This window comes from Schistocerca gregaria, chromosome 5 (assembly GCF_023897955.1).
Source record: "Schistocerca gregaria isolate iqSchGreg1 chromosome 5, iqSchGreg1.2, whole genome shotgun sequence".
In the NCBI taxonomy this organism is placed as follows: domain Eukaryota; kingdom Metazoa; phylum Arthropoda; class Insecta; order Orthoptera; family Acrididae; genus Schistocerca; species Schistocerca gregaria.
In genome coordinates this window covers 160,564,742-160,584,552 of record NC_064924.1, presented here as the reverse complement: position 1 = coordinate 160,584,552, position 19,811 = coordinate 160,564,742, and the positions used below count along the sequence as shown (strand labels likewise).

The 19,811-nt window shown below is 43.2% G+C and overlaps 1 pseudogene; it reads right to left on the bottom strand.

Moving 5' to 3' along the window:
• Positions 1–19,324: 19,324 nt before the first annotated feature.
• Positions 19,325–19,442, bottom strand: LOC126274585 (5S ribosomal RNA; annotated as a pseudogene).
• Between the last annotated feature and the right edge of the window lie 369 nt (positions 19,443–19,811).

Below are 19,811 nucleotides of genomic sequence, written 5' to 3'. Positions count from 1 at the left end.
CTGAATGAATATTTCGATGATGGTGTGATTGCTTTACAGGAGGCGGCGTGGATTAGCCTACCTATTCGCCAGACCCCTGTGACTTCTTTCTGTGGGGACACTTGAAAAACCAGGTGTACCGCCAGAATCCAGAAACAATTGAACAGCTGAAGCAGTACATCTCATCTGCATGTGAAGCCTTTCCGCCAGACACGTTGTCAAAGGTTTCGGGTAATTTCATTCAGAGACTACGCCATATTATTGCTACGCATGGTGGATATGTGGAAAATATCGTACTATAGAGTTTCCCAGACCGCAGCGCCATCTGTTGTTGACAATTGTAACTACTGTAATTTCGAAAGTTTGTCTGCCTGAAAATGTACTGTTGTCAAAAGCATATTGCAACAAACGGTGTATTTCTATCGCTGCTCGTTTAGTTTGTATTGCCGTTTCAAATATACCGGTCATTTTTGAAACACCCTGTAGTTGGAACCAACCCAATACATGCAGTACTAGAAGCCATCTTTCAACATATTTATGGATATGTTACTTGTATGAGAAGTCACCCCCCCCCCCCCCCCCCCCCATGAACCATGGACCTTGCCGTTGGTGGGGAGGCTTGCGTGTGTCTGTGATACAGATAGCCGTACCGTAAGTGCAACCACAACGGAGGGGTATCTGTTGAGAGGCCAGACAAACGTGTGGTTCCTGAAGAGGGGCAGCAGCCTTTTCACTAGTTGCAAGGGCAACAATCTGAATGATTGACTGATCTGGCCTTGTAACAATAACCAAAACGGCCTTGCTGTGCTGGTACTGCGAACGGCTGAAATTTTTCCCGAGGACATGCAGCTTTACTGTATGATTAAATGATGACGACGTCCTCTTGGGTAAAATATTCCGGAGGTAAAGTAGTCCCCCATTCGGATCTGTAGGGCGGGGTCTACTCAAGAGGATGTCGTTATCAGCAGAAAGAAAACTGGCGTTCTACGGATCGGAGCGTGGAATATCAGATCCCTTAATCGGGCAGGTAGGTTAGAAAATTTAAAAAGGGAAATGGATAGGTTAAAGTTAGATATAGTTGGAATTAATGAAGTTCGGTGGCAGGAGGAACAAGACTTCGGGTCAGGTGACTACAGCGTTATAAACACAAAATCAGATAGGGGTAATGCAGGAGTAGGTTTAATAATAAATAGGAAAATAGGTAAGCTACTACAACCACCATAGTGAACGAATTATTGTGGCCAAGATAGATACGAAGCCCACACCTACTACAGTCGTACAAGTTTATATGCCAACTAGCTCTGCAGATGACGAAGAAATTGAAGAAATGTGTGATGAAATAAAAGAAATTATTCAGAGAGTGAAGGGAGGTGAAAATTTAATAGTCATGGGTGACTAGAATTCGAGTGTAGGAAAAGGGAGAGAAGGAAACGTAGTAGGTGGATATGGATTGGGGCTAAGAAATGAAAGAGGAAGTCGCTTGGTAGAATTTTGCACAGAGCACAACTTAATCATAGCTAACACTTTACGAATCATGAAAGAAGGTTGTATATATGGAAGAACCCTGGAGATACTAAAAGGTATCAGACAGATTATATAATGGTAAGAAAGAGATTTAGGAACCAGGTTTTAAATTGTAAGACATTTCCAGGGGCAGATATGGACTCTGACCACAATCTATTGGTTATGACCTGTAGATTAAAACTGAAGAAACTGCAAAAAGGTGGAAATTTAAGGAGATGGGATCTGGATAAACTGAAAGAACTAGAGGTTGTACAGAGTTTCAGGGAGAGCATAAGGGAACAATTGACAGGGATGGGGGAAAGAAATAGAGTAGAAGAAGAATGGGTAGCTTTGACAGGTGAAGTAGTGAAGGCAGCAGAGGATCAAGTAGGTAAAAAGATGAGGGATAGTAGAAATCCTTGGGTAACAGAAGAAATATTGAATTTAATTGATGAAAGGAGAAAATATAAAAATGCAATAACTGAAGCAGGCAAGAAGACAAACGTCTCAAAATTGAGATCGACAAGAAGTGCAAAATGGCTAAGCAGGAATGGCTAGAGGACAAATGTAAGGATGTAGAGGCTTATCTCACTAGGGATAAGATAGATACTGCCTACAGGAAAATTAAAGAGACCTTTTGAGATAAGAGAACCACTTGCATGGACATCAAGAGCTCAGATGGAAACCCAGTTCTAAGCAAAGAAGTGAAAGCAGAAAGGTAGAAGGAGTATATAGAGGGTGTATACAAGGGCGATGTACTTGAGGACAATATTACGGAAATGGAAGAGGATGTAGATGAAGACGAAATGGGTGATAAGATACTGCGTGAAGAGTTTGACAGAGCACTGAAAGACCTGAGTCGAAACAAGGCCCCGGGAGTAGACAACATTCCATTAGAACTACTGACGGCCTTGGGAGAGCCAGTCATGACAAAACTCTATCATCTGGTGAGCAAGATGTATGAAACAGGCGAAATACTCTCAGACTTCAAGAAGAATATAATAATTCCAATACCAAAGAAACCAGGTTTTTACAGATGTGAAAATTACCGAACAATCAGTTTAATAAGCCACAGTTGCAAAATACTAACACGAATTCTTTACAGTCGAATGGAAAAACTAGTAGAAGCTGACTCGGGGTAGATCAGTTTGGATTCCGTAGAAATACTGGAACACGTGAGGCAATACTGACCTTACGACTTATCTTAGAAGAAGGATAAAGGAAAGGCAAACCTACGTTTCTAGCATTTGTAGACTTAGAGAAAGCTTTTGACAATGTTGATTGGAATACTCTCTTTCAAATTCTAAAGGTGGCATGGGTAAAATACAGGGAGCGAAAGGCTATTTACAATTTGTACAGAAACCAGATGGCAGTTATAAAAGTCGAGGGACATGAAAGGGAAGCAGTGGTTGGGAAGGGAAAGAGACAGGGTTGTAGCCTCTCACCAATGTTATTCAATCTGTATATTGAGCAAGCAGTAAAGGAAACAAAAGAAAAATTCGGAGTAGGTATTAAAATCCATGGAGAAGAAATAAAAACTTTGAGGTTCGCCGATGACATTGTAATTCTACAGAAAAAGACACTAGCTGCCCGAAAGTATTGAATAATGGCTTACCACAGGCATCCGTCCTTGCTCCTCTCTGGTTTAATCTACATATATCTGATAGCCCACCAATACAGTGCAGAAAGTTTGGCTATGCAGACAACTGGACAACAGCTACCCACCACACATTATTTGAAAGAACTGAAGAAATACTAACTTACGATCTACATATCTTAAGCCAATATGTCTGCAAATCGACGTTAGAACCAAACTCAAATAAAAAGGGAAGTTTCATGTTTTCATTTGTCCTATATATTGGCACACAGGGCCCTCGATGTCTGTTTTGAAGGAGGCAAACTTCATTATAATATGCATCCAAAATACCTTGGCATCACGTTAGATAGGAGACTTTCTTTTAAGGAGCACTTGACACGAACATCGGCTAAGCTCAAAACCAGAAACAACGTTCTCCATAAACTCTGCGGCTCTCGATGTGGGATGGTCAGCAGACACAGACACGAGTATCAGCGCTCGGCTCGGTATACTCAGTAGCAGACTCCTGTGCGCCTGTCTGGAGTAATAGTTCACACGTAAAAAATATAGACGTACAACTTAACTAAGCCATGCACATTGTTAGTGAGTCAATACGATCTACTTCCACATACTGGCTACCTATCTTGAGCCACATCCCACCTCCTGATATCAGGCGGAAGAGCGCCCTACTGCGTGAATACCAGAAGATTGCTAATAACACCGACCTTCCAATAATGGACGACGTATTCTCTGCGGAGCGAAAACGACTAAGATCAAGACATCCCACTCTCATCACAGCCAGGACTCTCATGGGAACAGAATTCAATCAAATCGATGAATGGAAACGCTGCTGGCGACCAAACAGTTCCCCCACACTCCTGAACTGCCTTGCATCCAGAGAAAACCCTCTGGATTCGACCAGCCTCGGGCAATTTAGACTATCTTGAACCGCATCCGAACAGGCCGTGGACGGTGCGCAGACACTCTCTGCAAGTGAGGAAAACCTTCATCACCATCGTCTGACTCTAGCGCGGGACGACAGACAGTTGCCCGTGTTGTATCGACACGTCTCGCACGTGCCTACAAGGATCCTTTCGAAGATTTCCACACAGTGACGAGTGATGTTATAAAACACATAAGACCTTGATATCCGCCTATAGTTGTTATTTACGTTAAGAGGGCTACCCACAAAGTACATTACGTTTTTGTTTGTGTCCGTTAGGGGCGGGGCTAGCGCGGCCATCTTGGTGTCATGGCATTCCGCCGCTCAGTCGGCATCCTGCTGTGCTAGTGAGAGGTTCACACTGTACTCCGTTGAGTTACTGTGGCAGTTTGAAATGTCAGCGTTAATTGAAAATGCCGCGAAGTGTGAAGTGCGTGCTGTAATAAGGTTTCTGATTGCAAAAAAATGTACTCCGATAGAAATCTATCGGCAGCTTTGTGAAGTGTATGGGGACAACATAATCGCTGAAAGTTGAGCGCGTCAAAGGGTCATAAAATTTAAAAACGGCCGAACTAAAGTTCACGACGAAGAGCGAAGTGGAAGACCCAGCATAGTGACTGCCCAACTTGTCGAAAAAGTCGATGCCGCGGTCCGTGAAAACCATAATTTCACAATAACGGAACTCTCTATGAGTTTTCCACAAATTTCACGAAGTTTGTTGCACGAAATCATTAGCGAAAAGTTTGGTTACCACAAGTTTTGTGAAAGATGGATACCAAATATCTTGACAGAGATTCACAAAAATCAGTGAATGGCTGCAGCGTTAAAGTTTTTAGAAGCTTACGAGAAAGATGGCGACTCATTACTCGATCGCATCGTTACTGGTGACGAAACATGGGTTAAGCATGTAAACTGCGAGACAAAATTGCAGTCAATGCAGTGGGGGCACACAAATTCCCCCCCAAAACCCAAGAAATGCGTGCAGACAATGTCGGCAAGGCAGGTGATGGCGACTGCCTTTTGGGACAGAAAAGGTGTGATTTTTGTGGATTTCCTGGAAAGAGGCACTACAATAAACTCTCAAAGGTATTGCCAAACTCTGCACAACCTCAGAAGAGCAATACAAAACAAGCGCAGGGGAAAGTTGGGCTCAAAGATCTTGCTGATTCGCGACAACGCTCGGGCCCACACGGCAAATGCGACTCGTGAAGTTCTCGAATCTTTTAAGTGGGGCCGTCCGCGGTGGTCTCGCGGTTCTAGGCGCGCAGTCCGGAACCGTGCGACTGCTACGGTCGCAGGTTCTAATCCTGCCTCGGGCATGGATGTGTGTGATGTCCTTAGGTTAGTTAGGTTTAAGTAGTTCTAAGTTCTAGGGGACTGATGACCACAGCAGTTGAGTCCCATAGTGCTCAGAGCCATTTGAACCATTTTTTTTAAAGTGGGAGTTGTTTCCTCATTCGCCGTACAGTCCCGACCTGGCACCGAGCGACTTCCACTTATTCCCAGCAATGAAGAAGTGGTTGGCTATGCAGCGCTTTGATGATGACGCACATCTTGAAGAAGAGGCAACCACGTGGTTAAAGGCGCAGGCGGCCGAATTTTACGAAGAAGGAAGTTCCAAGCTCGTCCATCGCTACGATAAGTGCCTTAATTTAAATGGCAACTATGTAGAAAAGTAGTATTTAAGTGTGGCTTTCATCTGTATACGATAAAAAAAATTTCGAATACTTTATTTATTTTTAATTCAAAAACGTAATGTACTTTGTGGATAGCCCTCGAATTTTATGCTGGACAGCTGTGCTTAAATGTTGACGTGTACTAGTTTTATAGTCTTTGTATGTGTATTACCACACGATAAATAAATAACTCTTCAAGCTCAGTGACCTAATGGGTATAAACATAGAAAACGGTTTTACATCACTCTCTAAAGGTACAGAGTGCTGAGTTTGGCAGGTAAAGACAGTTTTCCAAGTTATAAATACTTGCTTTTCGAAGCAGTTCGTTTTTACGTCGATGTACCTCCTGGAACAAAAGTGCTGTATACAGGGGGAATGAAAAACATATATTTACGGCTGCAGTGAAATTTTTATCAGACTCAAGTAGTATTCCAGGACAAATCTGGTGAACAAGGTGGATACTCCAATACTTCGTTGATCGTGTATCTCAATGATACATCAGCAAAACTTCTTTGTGGGTTGGAGCATTAGTCTGAAGAAACAGCTGATTGTGATCTGACAAACGTAGTTTGCGGGCACTGATTTTCAGCTGACTACAAAAAGAGCTGTGTGAAACTACATTTAACAAACTCATCGCCATACACGTTGTGTTCCAAAATTTCCCGTTACAGGCTTGTAGGGCTTGCAGACGGGAGTGAGTAGATCCTATTCTGAACTGGAACCATTTGAAATCATGTGGATAAAGCGACCACTTTTACAAGTAACTGATTAGGCTTCACCCAGTACATCATTTGCTTTACAATTCCACTCATTAATAGCAGATGAAACCGCTCGTGTACTCATTGACGCGTTCTCTTCAAGTTTTTGTATGTCTATCCTTTTGACGGGAGATCTTGGGGTCCACGGCCTTCACTAGTGTAGGCAAATGAAACGCCTACAGCCGTCCTTATGATCTTATTTACTGTGTAGCTACCAGTTTCGGCGCTTCAGTGCGCCGTCTTGTGCATCAACTGCGGCCTGAAGATGGCGCATTGAAGCGCCGAAACTGCTAACTACACAATAAATAAGATCATAAGGACGACTGTAGGCGTTTCATGTTCTTACAAACATTTACTTCAGCGTCATGCAGTAGGGCCTCTTCCAGTCCGTACATTGAACATTTTCGCAATTGCGAATATGGACAATCATGAGCTATGGAATGGAATGAAGACAATGAAAATTTGTGCTGGACTGGGACTCGAAGCCGGATATCCTGCTTATTGCGAGTGGTCGCCTTACAGTTTGACTATCCGTGGACGATTCAATGCCAGATCCAAACTTCCATATGAAGGGCTTATTTCAATAGTGGTACAAGTCCATTTTTGCTCATTCTGAGATATGAGATACTGAGTCCTATATGTATATTTGAATATTTCTGGTACTTCAAATGTACATTTTCAGCGCTCATTTAACTTTAGGACTCTGTATCTCAGAATGATCAAAAATGGACTTGTACCACTATTGAAATAAGCCCTTCATATGTCGTCCACCAAGCGTCTACAATCTGTACTCGTAAATCCATTATGTTCCGTATAGAGGAGACATTTTAGTTGAAAGTCGCTTGCGCGATGTCGGCGGATCAATAGGATTTTGCGGTGCCTATTTTTATCGAAGCTGTTGCTTAAATGTGATTGTGACGAGAAGGGTACGTGATGGGGTCGGACGTTGTGGAGAACGATCTTGATAAAGACGACGAACTGCTCATCATTACCGTGATCTTCGACATTCAGAAGGATCATGTCGGCCATTTTTTTTATTACTTTACGCGTCTAGTTCCGTAGGACCAATGTGAGGAGCAAATCTCGAAGATCATGGAAAGTGTTAGTACATGAAATTACAACATAAAAGTATAACAGATAAAGTAAAATGTTTATGAACCCAAAAACAGACAATATATAAACGCAATCAGCAACATAACTCAGGAATCAGCTTAATCTTTCAAGGAAGTCCTAGACAGAATAGAAGGAGTGACGCATGAGAAAGCTCTACATTTCCGATTTCAAACCGTGTGGATTACTGACAAGATTTTTGAATTCTTGTTCTAGCTTATTGAAAATATATGAACCAGTATACTGCACGCCTTTCTGCACAGGAGTCAAAGAAGCGCCATCCAAATGCAAATTGGATTTCTGCCTGGTATTAACTGAGTGAAAACTGCTAATTCTTGGGAATAAGCTGATATTATTAATAAGAAACGACAGTAAAGAATACGTATATTGAGAGGCAATGTGAGACTACCCAGACTAATGAACAGGGATCGACAAGAGTTCGAGGACTTGCATCACTTATTGCCCGAACCGCCCGTTTCTGAACCAAAAATTCCCATTCGGAATCGGAATATTTACCTCGAAGTTTAATAACATACGTCATAAGCGAATGAAAATAAGCAAAGTAGATTGATATTCGTGTCGAACTATCACTTCCTTCAGATACCGTTCGAACAGTAAAAATAGCAACATTATATCTCTGAACAAGATCCTGAACGTGGGCTTTCCTCGACAATTTACTGTCTATCTGAACACTTAGAAATTTTTTACTGTTCCGTTCCACAAATCACATGCCCAGTCTGTCAAATTAAAACGTCTGGATTTGTTGAATTATGTGCCAGAAACTGTAAAAACTGAGTGTTACTGCGAGTTAGCGTTAGTTTATTTTCTACAAGCCATGAACTTATGTCATGAACAATATTATATGTAAAATTGACGACGTTGCACACAACATTCTTTACAACCTAGCAAGTGTCATCAGCGAAGAGAAAAATTTTAGAGTCACGTGTAATACTAGAGGGCATACTTTTATATAAGCATGGACGGGACGGGGCCCCACACTGATCCCTGGGGCAACCCCCATTTTACTGTGCCCCACCCAGATCACACATCATCGCTACTGTCAACACTGTGGCGAATGACATTTTGCTGTCTGTTATTAAAGTAAGAGGTGAACCTATTGTGAGCTACTCCCCGTATTCCACAATGGTCCAACTTCTGGAGTAATATTTTCTGATTAACACAATCAAACGCCTTAGTTAAAACAAAAAAGATGCCTAACTTTCGTATCCTTTTGTTTAATCCATCCAGTACCTCACATATGAAAGAGAATATAGCCTTTTCAGTTGTTAAACCGCTTCTAAAACAGATAGTAAATTACGTGAAATAAAATGATCAACTATCCTTACCAATTAGCCTTGTGTACCACGGCGTGATATGGCGGGGACGAAGCGTCTCCATCGTTCCTAAGTCCCCAGTTCCATACCGTACCATACCACATAGTTATGGAGACAAGCTCATAAATCCATGGACCCTGCATGGGAACAGAGTACTCCTCAAGCTGGTGTAGGCTCTGCAATGGTGTGGGGCTGTTGCAGTGTGAGTGATGTTGGACCCCTGATACATCTAGGTACGACTCTGACAGGTGAGACGTACGTAAGCATTCTGTCAGATCACCTGCATTCATTCATGTCCGTTGTGTATTCCGACGGACTTGAGCAATTACAGCAAGACAATGCGACACCCCACAGGTTCAGAATTGCCACAGAGTGGCTCCAGAACCACTACTCTGAGTTTAAATACTTCCGCTGGCCACTAAACTCCCCAGACATGATTACTGTTGAGCATATCTGGGATGCCTTTCAAGATGCTGTTCAGATGAGACCTGCACCCCTCGTACTTTTACGGATTTATGGACAGCTCTTCCGGATTCATGGTGTTAGTTACCTATAACACAACTTCGGACATTGGTCGAGTACATGCCACGTCGTGGTGCGGTACTTTTGCGTGCTCGCGAGGCCCTACATGATATCAGGCAGGTGTACTAGATTTTTTGGCTCTTCAGTGTAGTTTGTAAATATATGTAACATTTTTTGAGTAGAAAACCTTTTAGTGTTAAAATTTGTGCATCATGGTCTGAAAGATCATTCATGTTTTTACTATTAAACGCTCATCTAGTGATTAATAAGGAATAAAATTATTGTCTATGGTTGTACTACTGCTCCTCTGCACCCTATTTGGAAAAAAAAAACACAGTCTGCATCAGATCATATGAATTTAGTATATCTTCCAACATAATTTTTCTTCATCCTATAGGGTGTACTCAAACATATTGCTCTAACGTTCACAGGTAGGTGAATGAGGCTCGCACCAGGTTAGAGAGGTAGGACAGACGTCAAATGACATCAGCTGATCCGACATAACTATCCCCCGCCTTGACTATTCTGTCGCATACTTATCTAGCAAACATGTTTTCAAATGGCTGTAGTACGGAAATGATACATTTCCGGACATGGCTTCCTTTTCAAAATGCTTATATACTTACTCCCTTCTAGAATTCCCAGAAGTTTGTAACGGGAATTTCCGAACAGTCTGTATACGGTCAATAGGACTCGCTGGGACACATGTGTACTTTTAAGTACACTACACTTCCGCACAGCTGACTGCAAAAACAATCGTTGAAACATTCTATAATCTCTCGTTGGTAAAGGACTGTCAGGAAGAGCACGACAGTGATCTACTGTAAACAATGCAAGATAATACAGTTCTTACACGCAATAACTGCGGAAATACTTGAAGCGGCGAAAATAATAAAAAAAACAGTATCTTGTTAACCCAAGGTTAAATAATCGAATAAAGTAAGAGAGACACAAATGATGAATGAGTGTTTCTTGTTCTTACTTTGACAATAATAATATATGGCTGTGATCTTAACAAATTTATTTATGTACACATTTTATAATCAAAGAAATAATAAACAAGCCTTATAGCCTTCTCATTTACATCATTTTCGCATTAAGGGCAATCACATGTTTTGGGGCCATAATTCATCAGCATTCTGGACCTGTTTCTGCATAACTTGTTCTATATACATTGTCAAATCTGATAATTACATAGGAATAGACAGTAAACGCCTGGTAAGACAACGCTGTAGAAAGTGACATTCAACTACGAAAGAAGCAGCCATAGACTGCGCGTACTTCAGAATAACAATTGTTCTCACATCATGTGGCAAAGTGTGTCATTGACTTCTTGGTGTACCATATAAAAATAACGAATACAGCTACTAAATATGTGTCTTTTGGACAAGCATAGCTTATGATCTAGTTGTTGGCGAAAGGTAGCTTTATACTGTATCCGGTGACATGACATACTTGGTAATTCTGTTTTGACTACCCTACAAACAAAACAAAGATGATGACATGATTTCAGTCACTTTTTCCCGACGCCTGCATTTTAGCGAAGCTTTGTTGTCAGTCCGATAACGCCGAGGAAGTCGCTAACAATTAGTATCAGTTGTAGCTTAAGAATTTTAACAGACACACAAATTAAGAATAATACATACCATATCTACTTGTATTGCCGACGTAACACGACTGTAGTGGAAACATGTGAAAGTGATATTGCAATGAAACTAAAACTTACTATCCCCAGCATTATAAAGGTGGTCATGCAGAGGGACGGAAACAAAAATTGAATTCAACATCCCGTCGACGGCCGTGTCATTCGTGATGAAGAACGATCTCGGATAGACCGATGATAAAGAAGATAATGGGCGCTGTTCTTCTGAAATGAATCACTCCTGGCGTTTCTCTCAATTTAGACAAACTACAGAAGTAAAGCTGCGGAGGACATGCATACACCCTGAGCATCAGTCCTCTCGGATGCGAAAAGAATGGTTCAAATGGTTCTGAGCACTATGTGACTTAACATCTGAGGTCATCAGTCCCCTAGAACTTAGAACTACTTAAACCTATCCAACCTAAGGAGATCACACACATTCATACCCGAGGCAGAATTCGAACATGCGACCGTAGCAGTCGCGCGGTCCGGACTGAAGTGCCTAGAACCGCTCGGCCACAGCGGCCGGCCCGGATGAGAGTCCCGTTCTTCAACCACTTGGCCACATTACTCGGTAATGAATGATGGCGTTAGATATTAAATATTTGTGGCAGAAACGGTGACGATAAGTAGCGGGGAGAACAGTAGACGTCTAAGCATGTTATTGTGATGGTCAAAGTAGACAAAGTTTCAAATTATCAGATACAGACAGATTCAGAAAGCTGTTCACCTAAGATATTTCCTCAACCATTTAAGATTTTGTAATTCTCTTTTTACTCAAAGCAATCGTAAGAGAGTCTTCACTTAACAACGTATAGTCTCTTTTAGTAGCTGTATTTTTTACAGAGATACCTGTGAGTAATTCACATATTCAGATGATAATGATGGAAGCAGATGAGACTGTAGTAATTTCTGCTGCTAGTAAGATAGCTCTAAAAGAAATAAATTCAGCGGTTTATCTCTGTTTTAAATCTATTAAAAGTTTTATAGTAATACCATATTCAAACTTAGGATTTATTTGTTTTGACCATGAAATAGATTGTTACAACTTGTGGAAGTTCGTTACTTCACACCAGATAAGGAAATACGTCACATCGGTTGAGGAACAAACATACGTTTAGTGTTGTAGTGACTGGTACTGGCTAAACGGCCACCGAAACACTTCAGCCGTCAATCTGTCTATGTCGCTCACATCTATCGAGGGCTTGTGGGTTTCAAAAAATAAATGTCTCTCACAAGCCAACAGAAACTAGATCTACTGCTTCTTTACGGTGAATGCATAAGGAACACGAAGAGAACAGTTGAGTTGGACGCACAAGAATATCATGTCAGACGATGTCTTAACAAGAATGGCAATTCAGTGAATGTGCGCTAACTTGTTACCGGAAGGGCTCTAGAATACTACGCAGAAAGTAAGGAGCAGGAGCACCTCCGAAGATATACAACGTAGTTTTGGACGAAAAGTCAGGGACAGAGGAGTTCCATGGACTACGGCCAAACAACCCGCGAAGAATTCTCGGCAGCAGGCCCTTATAAGCCACACGTTTCTGCAGTCAGCGCCAAGATACGCTTGAGGTGGTGCAAAGAACGATGCCGCTGAACATTGCATAAGTTCCGAAGGAAGGATTGTGTCAACAGTGCAGTACGGAGGAGACAGTGTTATGGAATGATGTTTTGTGGTCAGGGAGTGATCCCCTTGTTGTGGTTAAGAAAATGCTAAATGCGGAAAGATACGAACATGTTTTACAGCTATGTTTACTGGGTACAGCAGAGGAACAATTCTTGTAAGATGATTGCTATTGACAGCGTGACAGTGCAACCTATCGTAAAATAGCGTCTGTGGACAATAACATCCCTGAAATAATAGGCCCGCACAGAGCCCCGACTTTAACAGAATGGATCTCCTGTTAGAGTGAGATGGAACGTCTGATTCCCTCCGGACCACAGTGTCCGACATCGCTTCCTTCCGTGGTTTCGACTCTTGAGCCAGAATGGGCTGCCATTCCTTCACTGATATTCACAGACGTCACTGAAAATCTCCCCAGTGGATTTCAAGCTGTTATCAAGGCAAAGGGTGGACACACCCCATATTAATATCCAGTAATAGGTGGCAGGCCACTTTTGATCATGTAGTGTGTAAAGGGTGACCACAAACCCACTGGCAAAATTTCGTTGCTCTGGGACGTAATGAGAATTTTAGTGTGATGGACCCATGATTTCTGCTGGGTCCTTTCAGAGTAAATGCATTTCGTTTGATTTACTGCCTCCATATATCTTTGAATCAGTACTGCGCTAAAAACATCTGTACAATAGTGCAAATGCCGAGGTATGTGCTCTGTGTCTTGCTTCCATTCAGCCAAGCTATTTGTCACTTACAACAATAATGTCAAGTTAACTCCTTGCCCTCAAGCTTGCATTCAGTGCTGCTCTCTTCTGTGTCAGATTACTTTTTCCCGGCAGTGTTAGTGGCACGCTTGCAGCGATACACAGCTGAATGGATAGGTTCACCTAAGAAGAGATGGCCGATATGCGCCTCGAGTATGGGTGCACTGTTGCAAGTCTGTCTCACGTCCCTGTCTCGCAAAGATTGCACCAGCCATCGATGGGCTTTTGCTTTTCCGACATCTCGACTCAGAGATCGACTGGAATGAACCCACGAACATAGTCACTGGACGATGGGACATTTACGGCATGTAGCCTGGAGCAATGACTGAGGGTTTCAATTGTATTGAGATGAGCACGTCACAGTCTGATCTATATTCCGTGAGGCTATAGATACTGCATGTCAACAAGATGGATAAGTTCTTGACAAGAATGTGCTCATACGGCTGCAGTCAGGCACCACTAGACGTTATAAGGTTGATGCGTCAGCTGTAAGGAGTTGTATTATTAAATAGAGAAACAGAGTGGTAGCTGCTGCTGCCGCTAGCTCGCGTACTTAATAGAAATTTCTTCACTCAAAGATTACAGCGGCGTCCAATGTAATCTTGCCTCTGGTTTGGTAGTTAAGGGCCGGCCACTGTGGCCGAGCCGTTCTGGGCGCTTCAGTCTGGAACTCCGCTGCTGCTACAGTCGCAGGTTCGAATCCTGCCTCGGGTATGGATGTGTGTGATGTCCTTAGGTTAGTTAGGTTTAAGCAGTTCTAAGTCTAGGGCACTGATGACCTCAGATGTTTAGTCCGATAGTGCTTAGAGCCATTTGACCCATCTGAATTTGGTAATTAAGGCTGTAGAATGTAAGATTAAGCCTACGTAATTCTGGGCTAATTTAAACAGTTATTGTTCATGACAAACAATGGGCTGCATTCAATTATTGCGCAACGGAGTGCTATAGGATGCGCCGTGAATTAGACGTGAACGGGGCGTGGGATGAATTTAAAGTACTGAAAGCCTAAAAACAATTACGGATAAAATAATCATTTTAACACGCGGAATGAGTGGGTGAAAATCAAAACATGAGCTAAGAAACACATCTAATTTAAATGCACATTGTAAGAGGAAGATTGCAGAAGCAACAACACAAAAGGTTCGTAAACAAGTGTACGAGCTTGTGGTGGTAACGAAACTAAAATAAGTTCCGAACAAACAAGAATTTCAGGATTAATGGGTTAAACCTGCACTGAGTTTATCGCAAAGATAACAAAACGTGAAAGTTGAAGGCTCTTAAACGTGAACCCTACTGCGTAGTGGTAATGAACAAAGCAATTACCAAACAATCGCAAGTGAGGAATAAAACGGATTGAAGAAATTAGTGAGGATATCATAGTGGCGTCATATAATGTACACTCACTCGCTGTCAGAAAAGTAAGAAGCTAACTGAACTGAATTGTTACCCATTCAACACACCTTCAAGCCTCCAAATCATTAGTTGAATCAACCCCAATAGTTTACGAAATCACCTAAATTTCAGAGTATTCAACACTTTCGAAATTAAAATAAAACACGTCTCACAAATTAATAGGCTATAGAGCAATAACATAAAGGTGTTAGAGCTTCAGTTAGGCAGAAAAATTACACAATTCAAACGTTAACTTAACTAGCGATTAGAAGCTCTGACTAGCAACCGATCTTACCAAGTTCCAGAGAACAGTGACGATCTCCCTTAACGAAACAGAAGTTTAATCCTCCAACGAAAGTGACCAGAGGGCAGGGCTGCTGTATAGAGGCAACGAGTACAAGACGTTCCACCAAGGCAAACAGCAACCTCTTTCCTCCCCATTATGCATCCACCACGTTGGAAATACTGTCACAGTAGCAGACTACTCTATTCCCAATGTTATGCACATGGAATTCGTAGCTGTTCACACACTTTCATTCTTTTTGTTATCCCAGAGGGAAAAGAAAGAACACATACACGGGAATGTGGCAGTGAGGCATTGTAAACATGAGTGTGGGACTGAGAGAAGTAGCAAGACTTAATCGACTTTGGACAAACACTTTTGTATTAGGCACTTGGCACACAAGTTTAGTATGAAATATGTAAGCTTTGGCTGATATAAACGCATATTTTTACCAGAGGAAATATACTAAATGTGCCGTAAACTGCGTTACCAGAGATGTTGACACGAGTTTACTTTAAATAAAATCTTCTGCAGCCCTGCCCGGCACTGGAGAGTCCAGATGTAGATTCCATGGTACAACAGGACGCTGCGACGTCATGGTTCTGTGGTTAGATGTTTGTTGAGCATTGTAGTGAATTCAAGACCGATCTTATTCGAGCAGTTATCGGATACCGTCAGTACCCGTGTATGCTCTATGAAACCAACGAAGTACACATAAATCACTGTGCGTTCCAGTGCCGGATGTGTAGACCAGTATTTCACCACAACGATTCTAACACTTTTTGCGTGAGAAGAATGACTGTAGATAAACTTCTCCGTCATTTTAATATCGCGTTGGTTTCAGTAAATGTTTGTGCGAGGACGTAATCTAAATCTACATCGACATACATACTGCGCAACCCACCATACCCTATACCTACTAGTCAATTCCTTTCGTGTCCCATTTCAAAATAGAGAGATTCTTAATTTATCTTCGTGGTTCTTACATGGTAAATTCCTATGGGACCAAACTTCTGAGGTCATCGGTCGTTCTTAAACGAAATGTACGTTGGCTGCAGTAAAATCATTCTGCAGTCAGCTTCAAATGTCGGTTCTCTATATTTTTGCCATAGTGTCGAAAAGAACGTCGCCTTCGCTTCAGAGATACCCAGTCGAGTTCCCGAAGCATCTCTCTCATACTTGCGTGTTGTTCGAATTAGCAGCCCTCTTCTGAATTGCTTCAATGTCTTCCTTTAGCCCGGTATGGTGCGGATCCCAAATACTCGAGCATTACTCAAGAATGTGACGTACTGGTATCCTTTACAGATAAACACCACTTTGCAAAAGTTATCCCCGTTCCCAGCTACGACACCTCAAATACTGCAGCATCATCAGCAAAAAAGCCGAAAATTGCTGCTTATCTACATCTACATTTATACTCCGCAAGCCAACCAACGGTGTATAGTGGAGGGCACTTTACGTGCCACTGTCATTACCTCCCTTTCCTGTTCCAGTCGCGTATGGTTCGAGGGAAGAATGACAACCGGAAAGCCTTGGTGCGCGCTCGAATCTCTCTAATTTTACATCCGTGATCTCCTCGGGAGGTATAAGTAGGAGGAAGCAATATATTCGATACCTCACCCAGAAACGCACCCTCTCGAAACCTGGACAGCAAGCTACACCGCGATTCAGAGCGCCTCTCTTGCTGAGTCTTCCACTTGAATTTGCTAAACATCTCCGTCACGCTATGACGCTTACCAAATAAGCGTGTGACGAAACCCGCCTCTCTTCTTTGGACCGACCTGGTACGCATCCCTCACTGATGAGTAATACTCAACTATAGGTCGAACGAGTGTTTTGTAAGCCACCTCCTTTGTTGATGGACTACAGTTTCTAAGGGCTCTCCCAATGAATCTCAACCAACAATTAATTTTCTACGATGATTCCACTTCAAATCGTCCAGCACGTATACTCCCAGATATTTTACAGACGTAACTGCCACCAGTGTTTGTTCCGCTGTCATATAATCATACAATAAAGGATCCTTTTTTCTATGTATTCGCAACACATTACATTTGTCTATGTTAAGGGTCAGTTGCCAATCCCTGGGCTATGTGCCTATCCGCTGGAGATCTTCCTGCATTTCGCTACAATTTTCTAATGCTGCAACTTGTCTGTACACTACAGCATCATCCGCGAAAAGCTGGATGGAACTTGCGATACTATCGACTAGGTCATTTATATATTTTGTGAAAAGCCATGGTCCCATAACACTCCCCTGTGGCACAGGTTACTTTAACGTCTGTTCATTTATGTAGATATAACATAATAGCGGTGCTACACACTTCTGGACGGTGCGATATTGCAGTGCCTGTATTAAAAATATCGATGCAACGTTTCGGACATGAATGCATGTACATGAATTACATACCGTGTGTGCGTGTACAGGCTGCAATGGAGGAACTACCACAGATGGAAGCCTAGGGCTGGCCGTAAGTCATGCACGGATAGCCAAAGCGTTCAAGGAAACCGCTGGCGTTCAGCGGGTTCGAGTCGTGGTGCTGATGGCTGTTCGTATTCGCAAACTGCGAGTACATTTCGTGTGCTCCTGAAGATGCCCTTGTCTGCTACGAAAACTCGCCGTCGAGGTTCTTTCTAATGTACACTCTCTGAATTTTTGAGAGTGATCCTCTTCGTTACGGACAACGCCTCACTTAGCGTTTGCCGCTAGAGTTTAAGGAGCATCTGTGTGACACTCTCGTGCGTGCAAAACATACCAGTGACAACCCCGCCGACGCATGAATTTATTTTTTGTAAAATTCTATCTATTTACATTTTCGAACGGGGTTGTTTTGTATACCAGTGACAACCCCGCCGACGCATGAATTTATTTTTTGTAAAATTCTATCTATTTACATTTTCGAACGGGGTTGTTTTGTAGCCCTCGTTGTCTTCCGGAAAGGCGTTATCAAGATTCCGCAGCGTCACTGCAGGCCTCTGGCCGTCAGTGTCCCACAGCTGCCGAAGCCGCTGCCCCTGGCGACGTTAATCGGCGGAGTGTCGTTGTCCGCGCCGTCGGTTGCTGGACCGCGGCGGTCACTTCCGCCGCCGCTGCGGACTATCTGGCGGCGCTAACGAGCTTCCAGAGTGATCCCCCGAGCGCGCGGCGACACCGTGATGGAAGACGGGCCATTCCCGATGCCGTCTTCGGTCCGGCTAACTGCGTTCGTCCGAAGCTAACGGCCGTCGTAATTTTTAGTGCGTCTCTTAGATACAATCGGACCTCGAAATGGAGTTTCGTTTTTCTCCTGCTGAAACGCACTCTGCGCGTTTCTCCGATTTCAGAATGTCTGCCTACAACTGTAACATTACTCAAATGGCTAGTGCAATAAAATTTACTGACTGAGACGCTACACAATCCCAGAGGAGGAGGCGGTTATTAAGTGTGTGGAATGGCTCCGTTAACAAGCGCTGACCGGCGCTTGTGGCGGCATTCTGTCGACGTCGCAGGGAGAGGTCCCAGCTGCCCACGAGTCGGTTGGAAGTCTGCAGAACCCTTTCAAGTCGTTTCCTTTGCAGTTAAGATCGCGTTTCTATTTCTTAATCTCCGGTAGTATCACGAGCAACTTATTCCAAGAACGAGAGCTACCATCACGTTGTCGAGTCCAGCTTAAGTCTCGTAAAGCCCCACTCCCATTTTAGATTAATGCTGCTTCTTGAATACTGTCTAAAAGAAGTCTACCGATATTAAACATAGGTCTTCATTTGAGGAAGAAATTTCTGAGAAACTACATTAGCCGCGCGGGATTAGCCGAGCGGTCTAGGGCGCTGCAGTCAAAGAGGTTCGAGCCGTGGGCATGGGTGTGTGTGTTTGTCCTTAGGATAATTTAAATTAAGCAGTGTGTAAGCTTAGGGACTGATGACCTTAGCAGTTAAGTCCCATGAGATTTCACACATATTTCCACATTTGAAACCACATTGCTCTGCAAAGCCTAAGGACGAGACAGATAAGGTAAAATAACATACTAACTAAAAATTAAACTAAACTCCTCCCGAACAGGCTATAAAGGCCCAAAGCGACCGACCGGCCGCCATGTCATCATCAGCTCACAGACGTCACTGGATGCGGATGTGGTCAGCACAGCGCTCTCCCGGCCGTATGTCAGTTTCCGAGGCCGGAGCCGCTACTTCTTAATCAAGTAGCTCCTCAGTTTGCCTCACAAGGGCTGAGTCCACCCCGATTGCCAACAGCGCTCGGCAGACCGGATGGTCACCCATCCAATTGCTAGCCCAGCCCGACAGCGCTTAACTTCGGTAAGCTGACGGGAACCGGTGTTACCACTCCGACAAGGCCGTTGGCTAACATACTAACAAGTAGGTGGAAATGAATGAAACTGCGGAACCATGTTGTCAGAACACTCCCAGCCGTGTACAGAAAGATCGACGCCATATGGCGTGAGATCAGGGTGACTAGCGCCAAATGGAGCTGGCCCCGCAACACGACGCAGTCTCTGTGTGTGTGTGTGTCAATCAATGAACGGTTGCAGTGCACTGTGCTCATGTTCCTCATAACAACGTGGCCCTGAGACGAAATATGGATGACTTCACAAGGCGAAGCAAGAGGAGGAAACTTCCCAATCAGTCGCAATAGTCGACCGACCGCCGTGTCTCCCTTGGTCACTCACCATCACTCATAGAGCGGCGTAGCGTCAGCACACCTCGCTCTTTC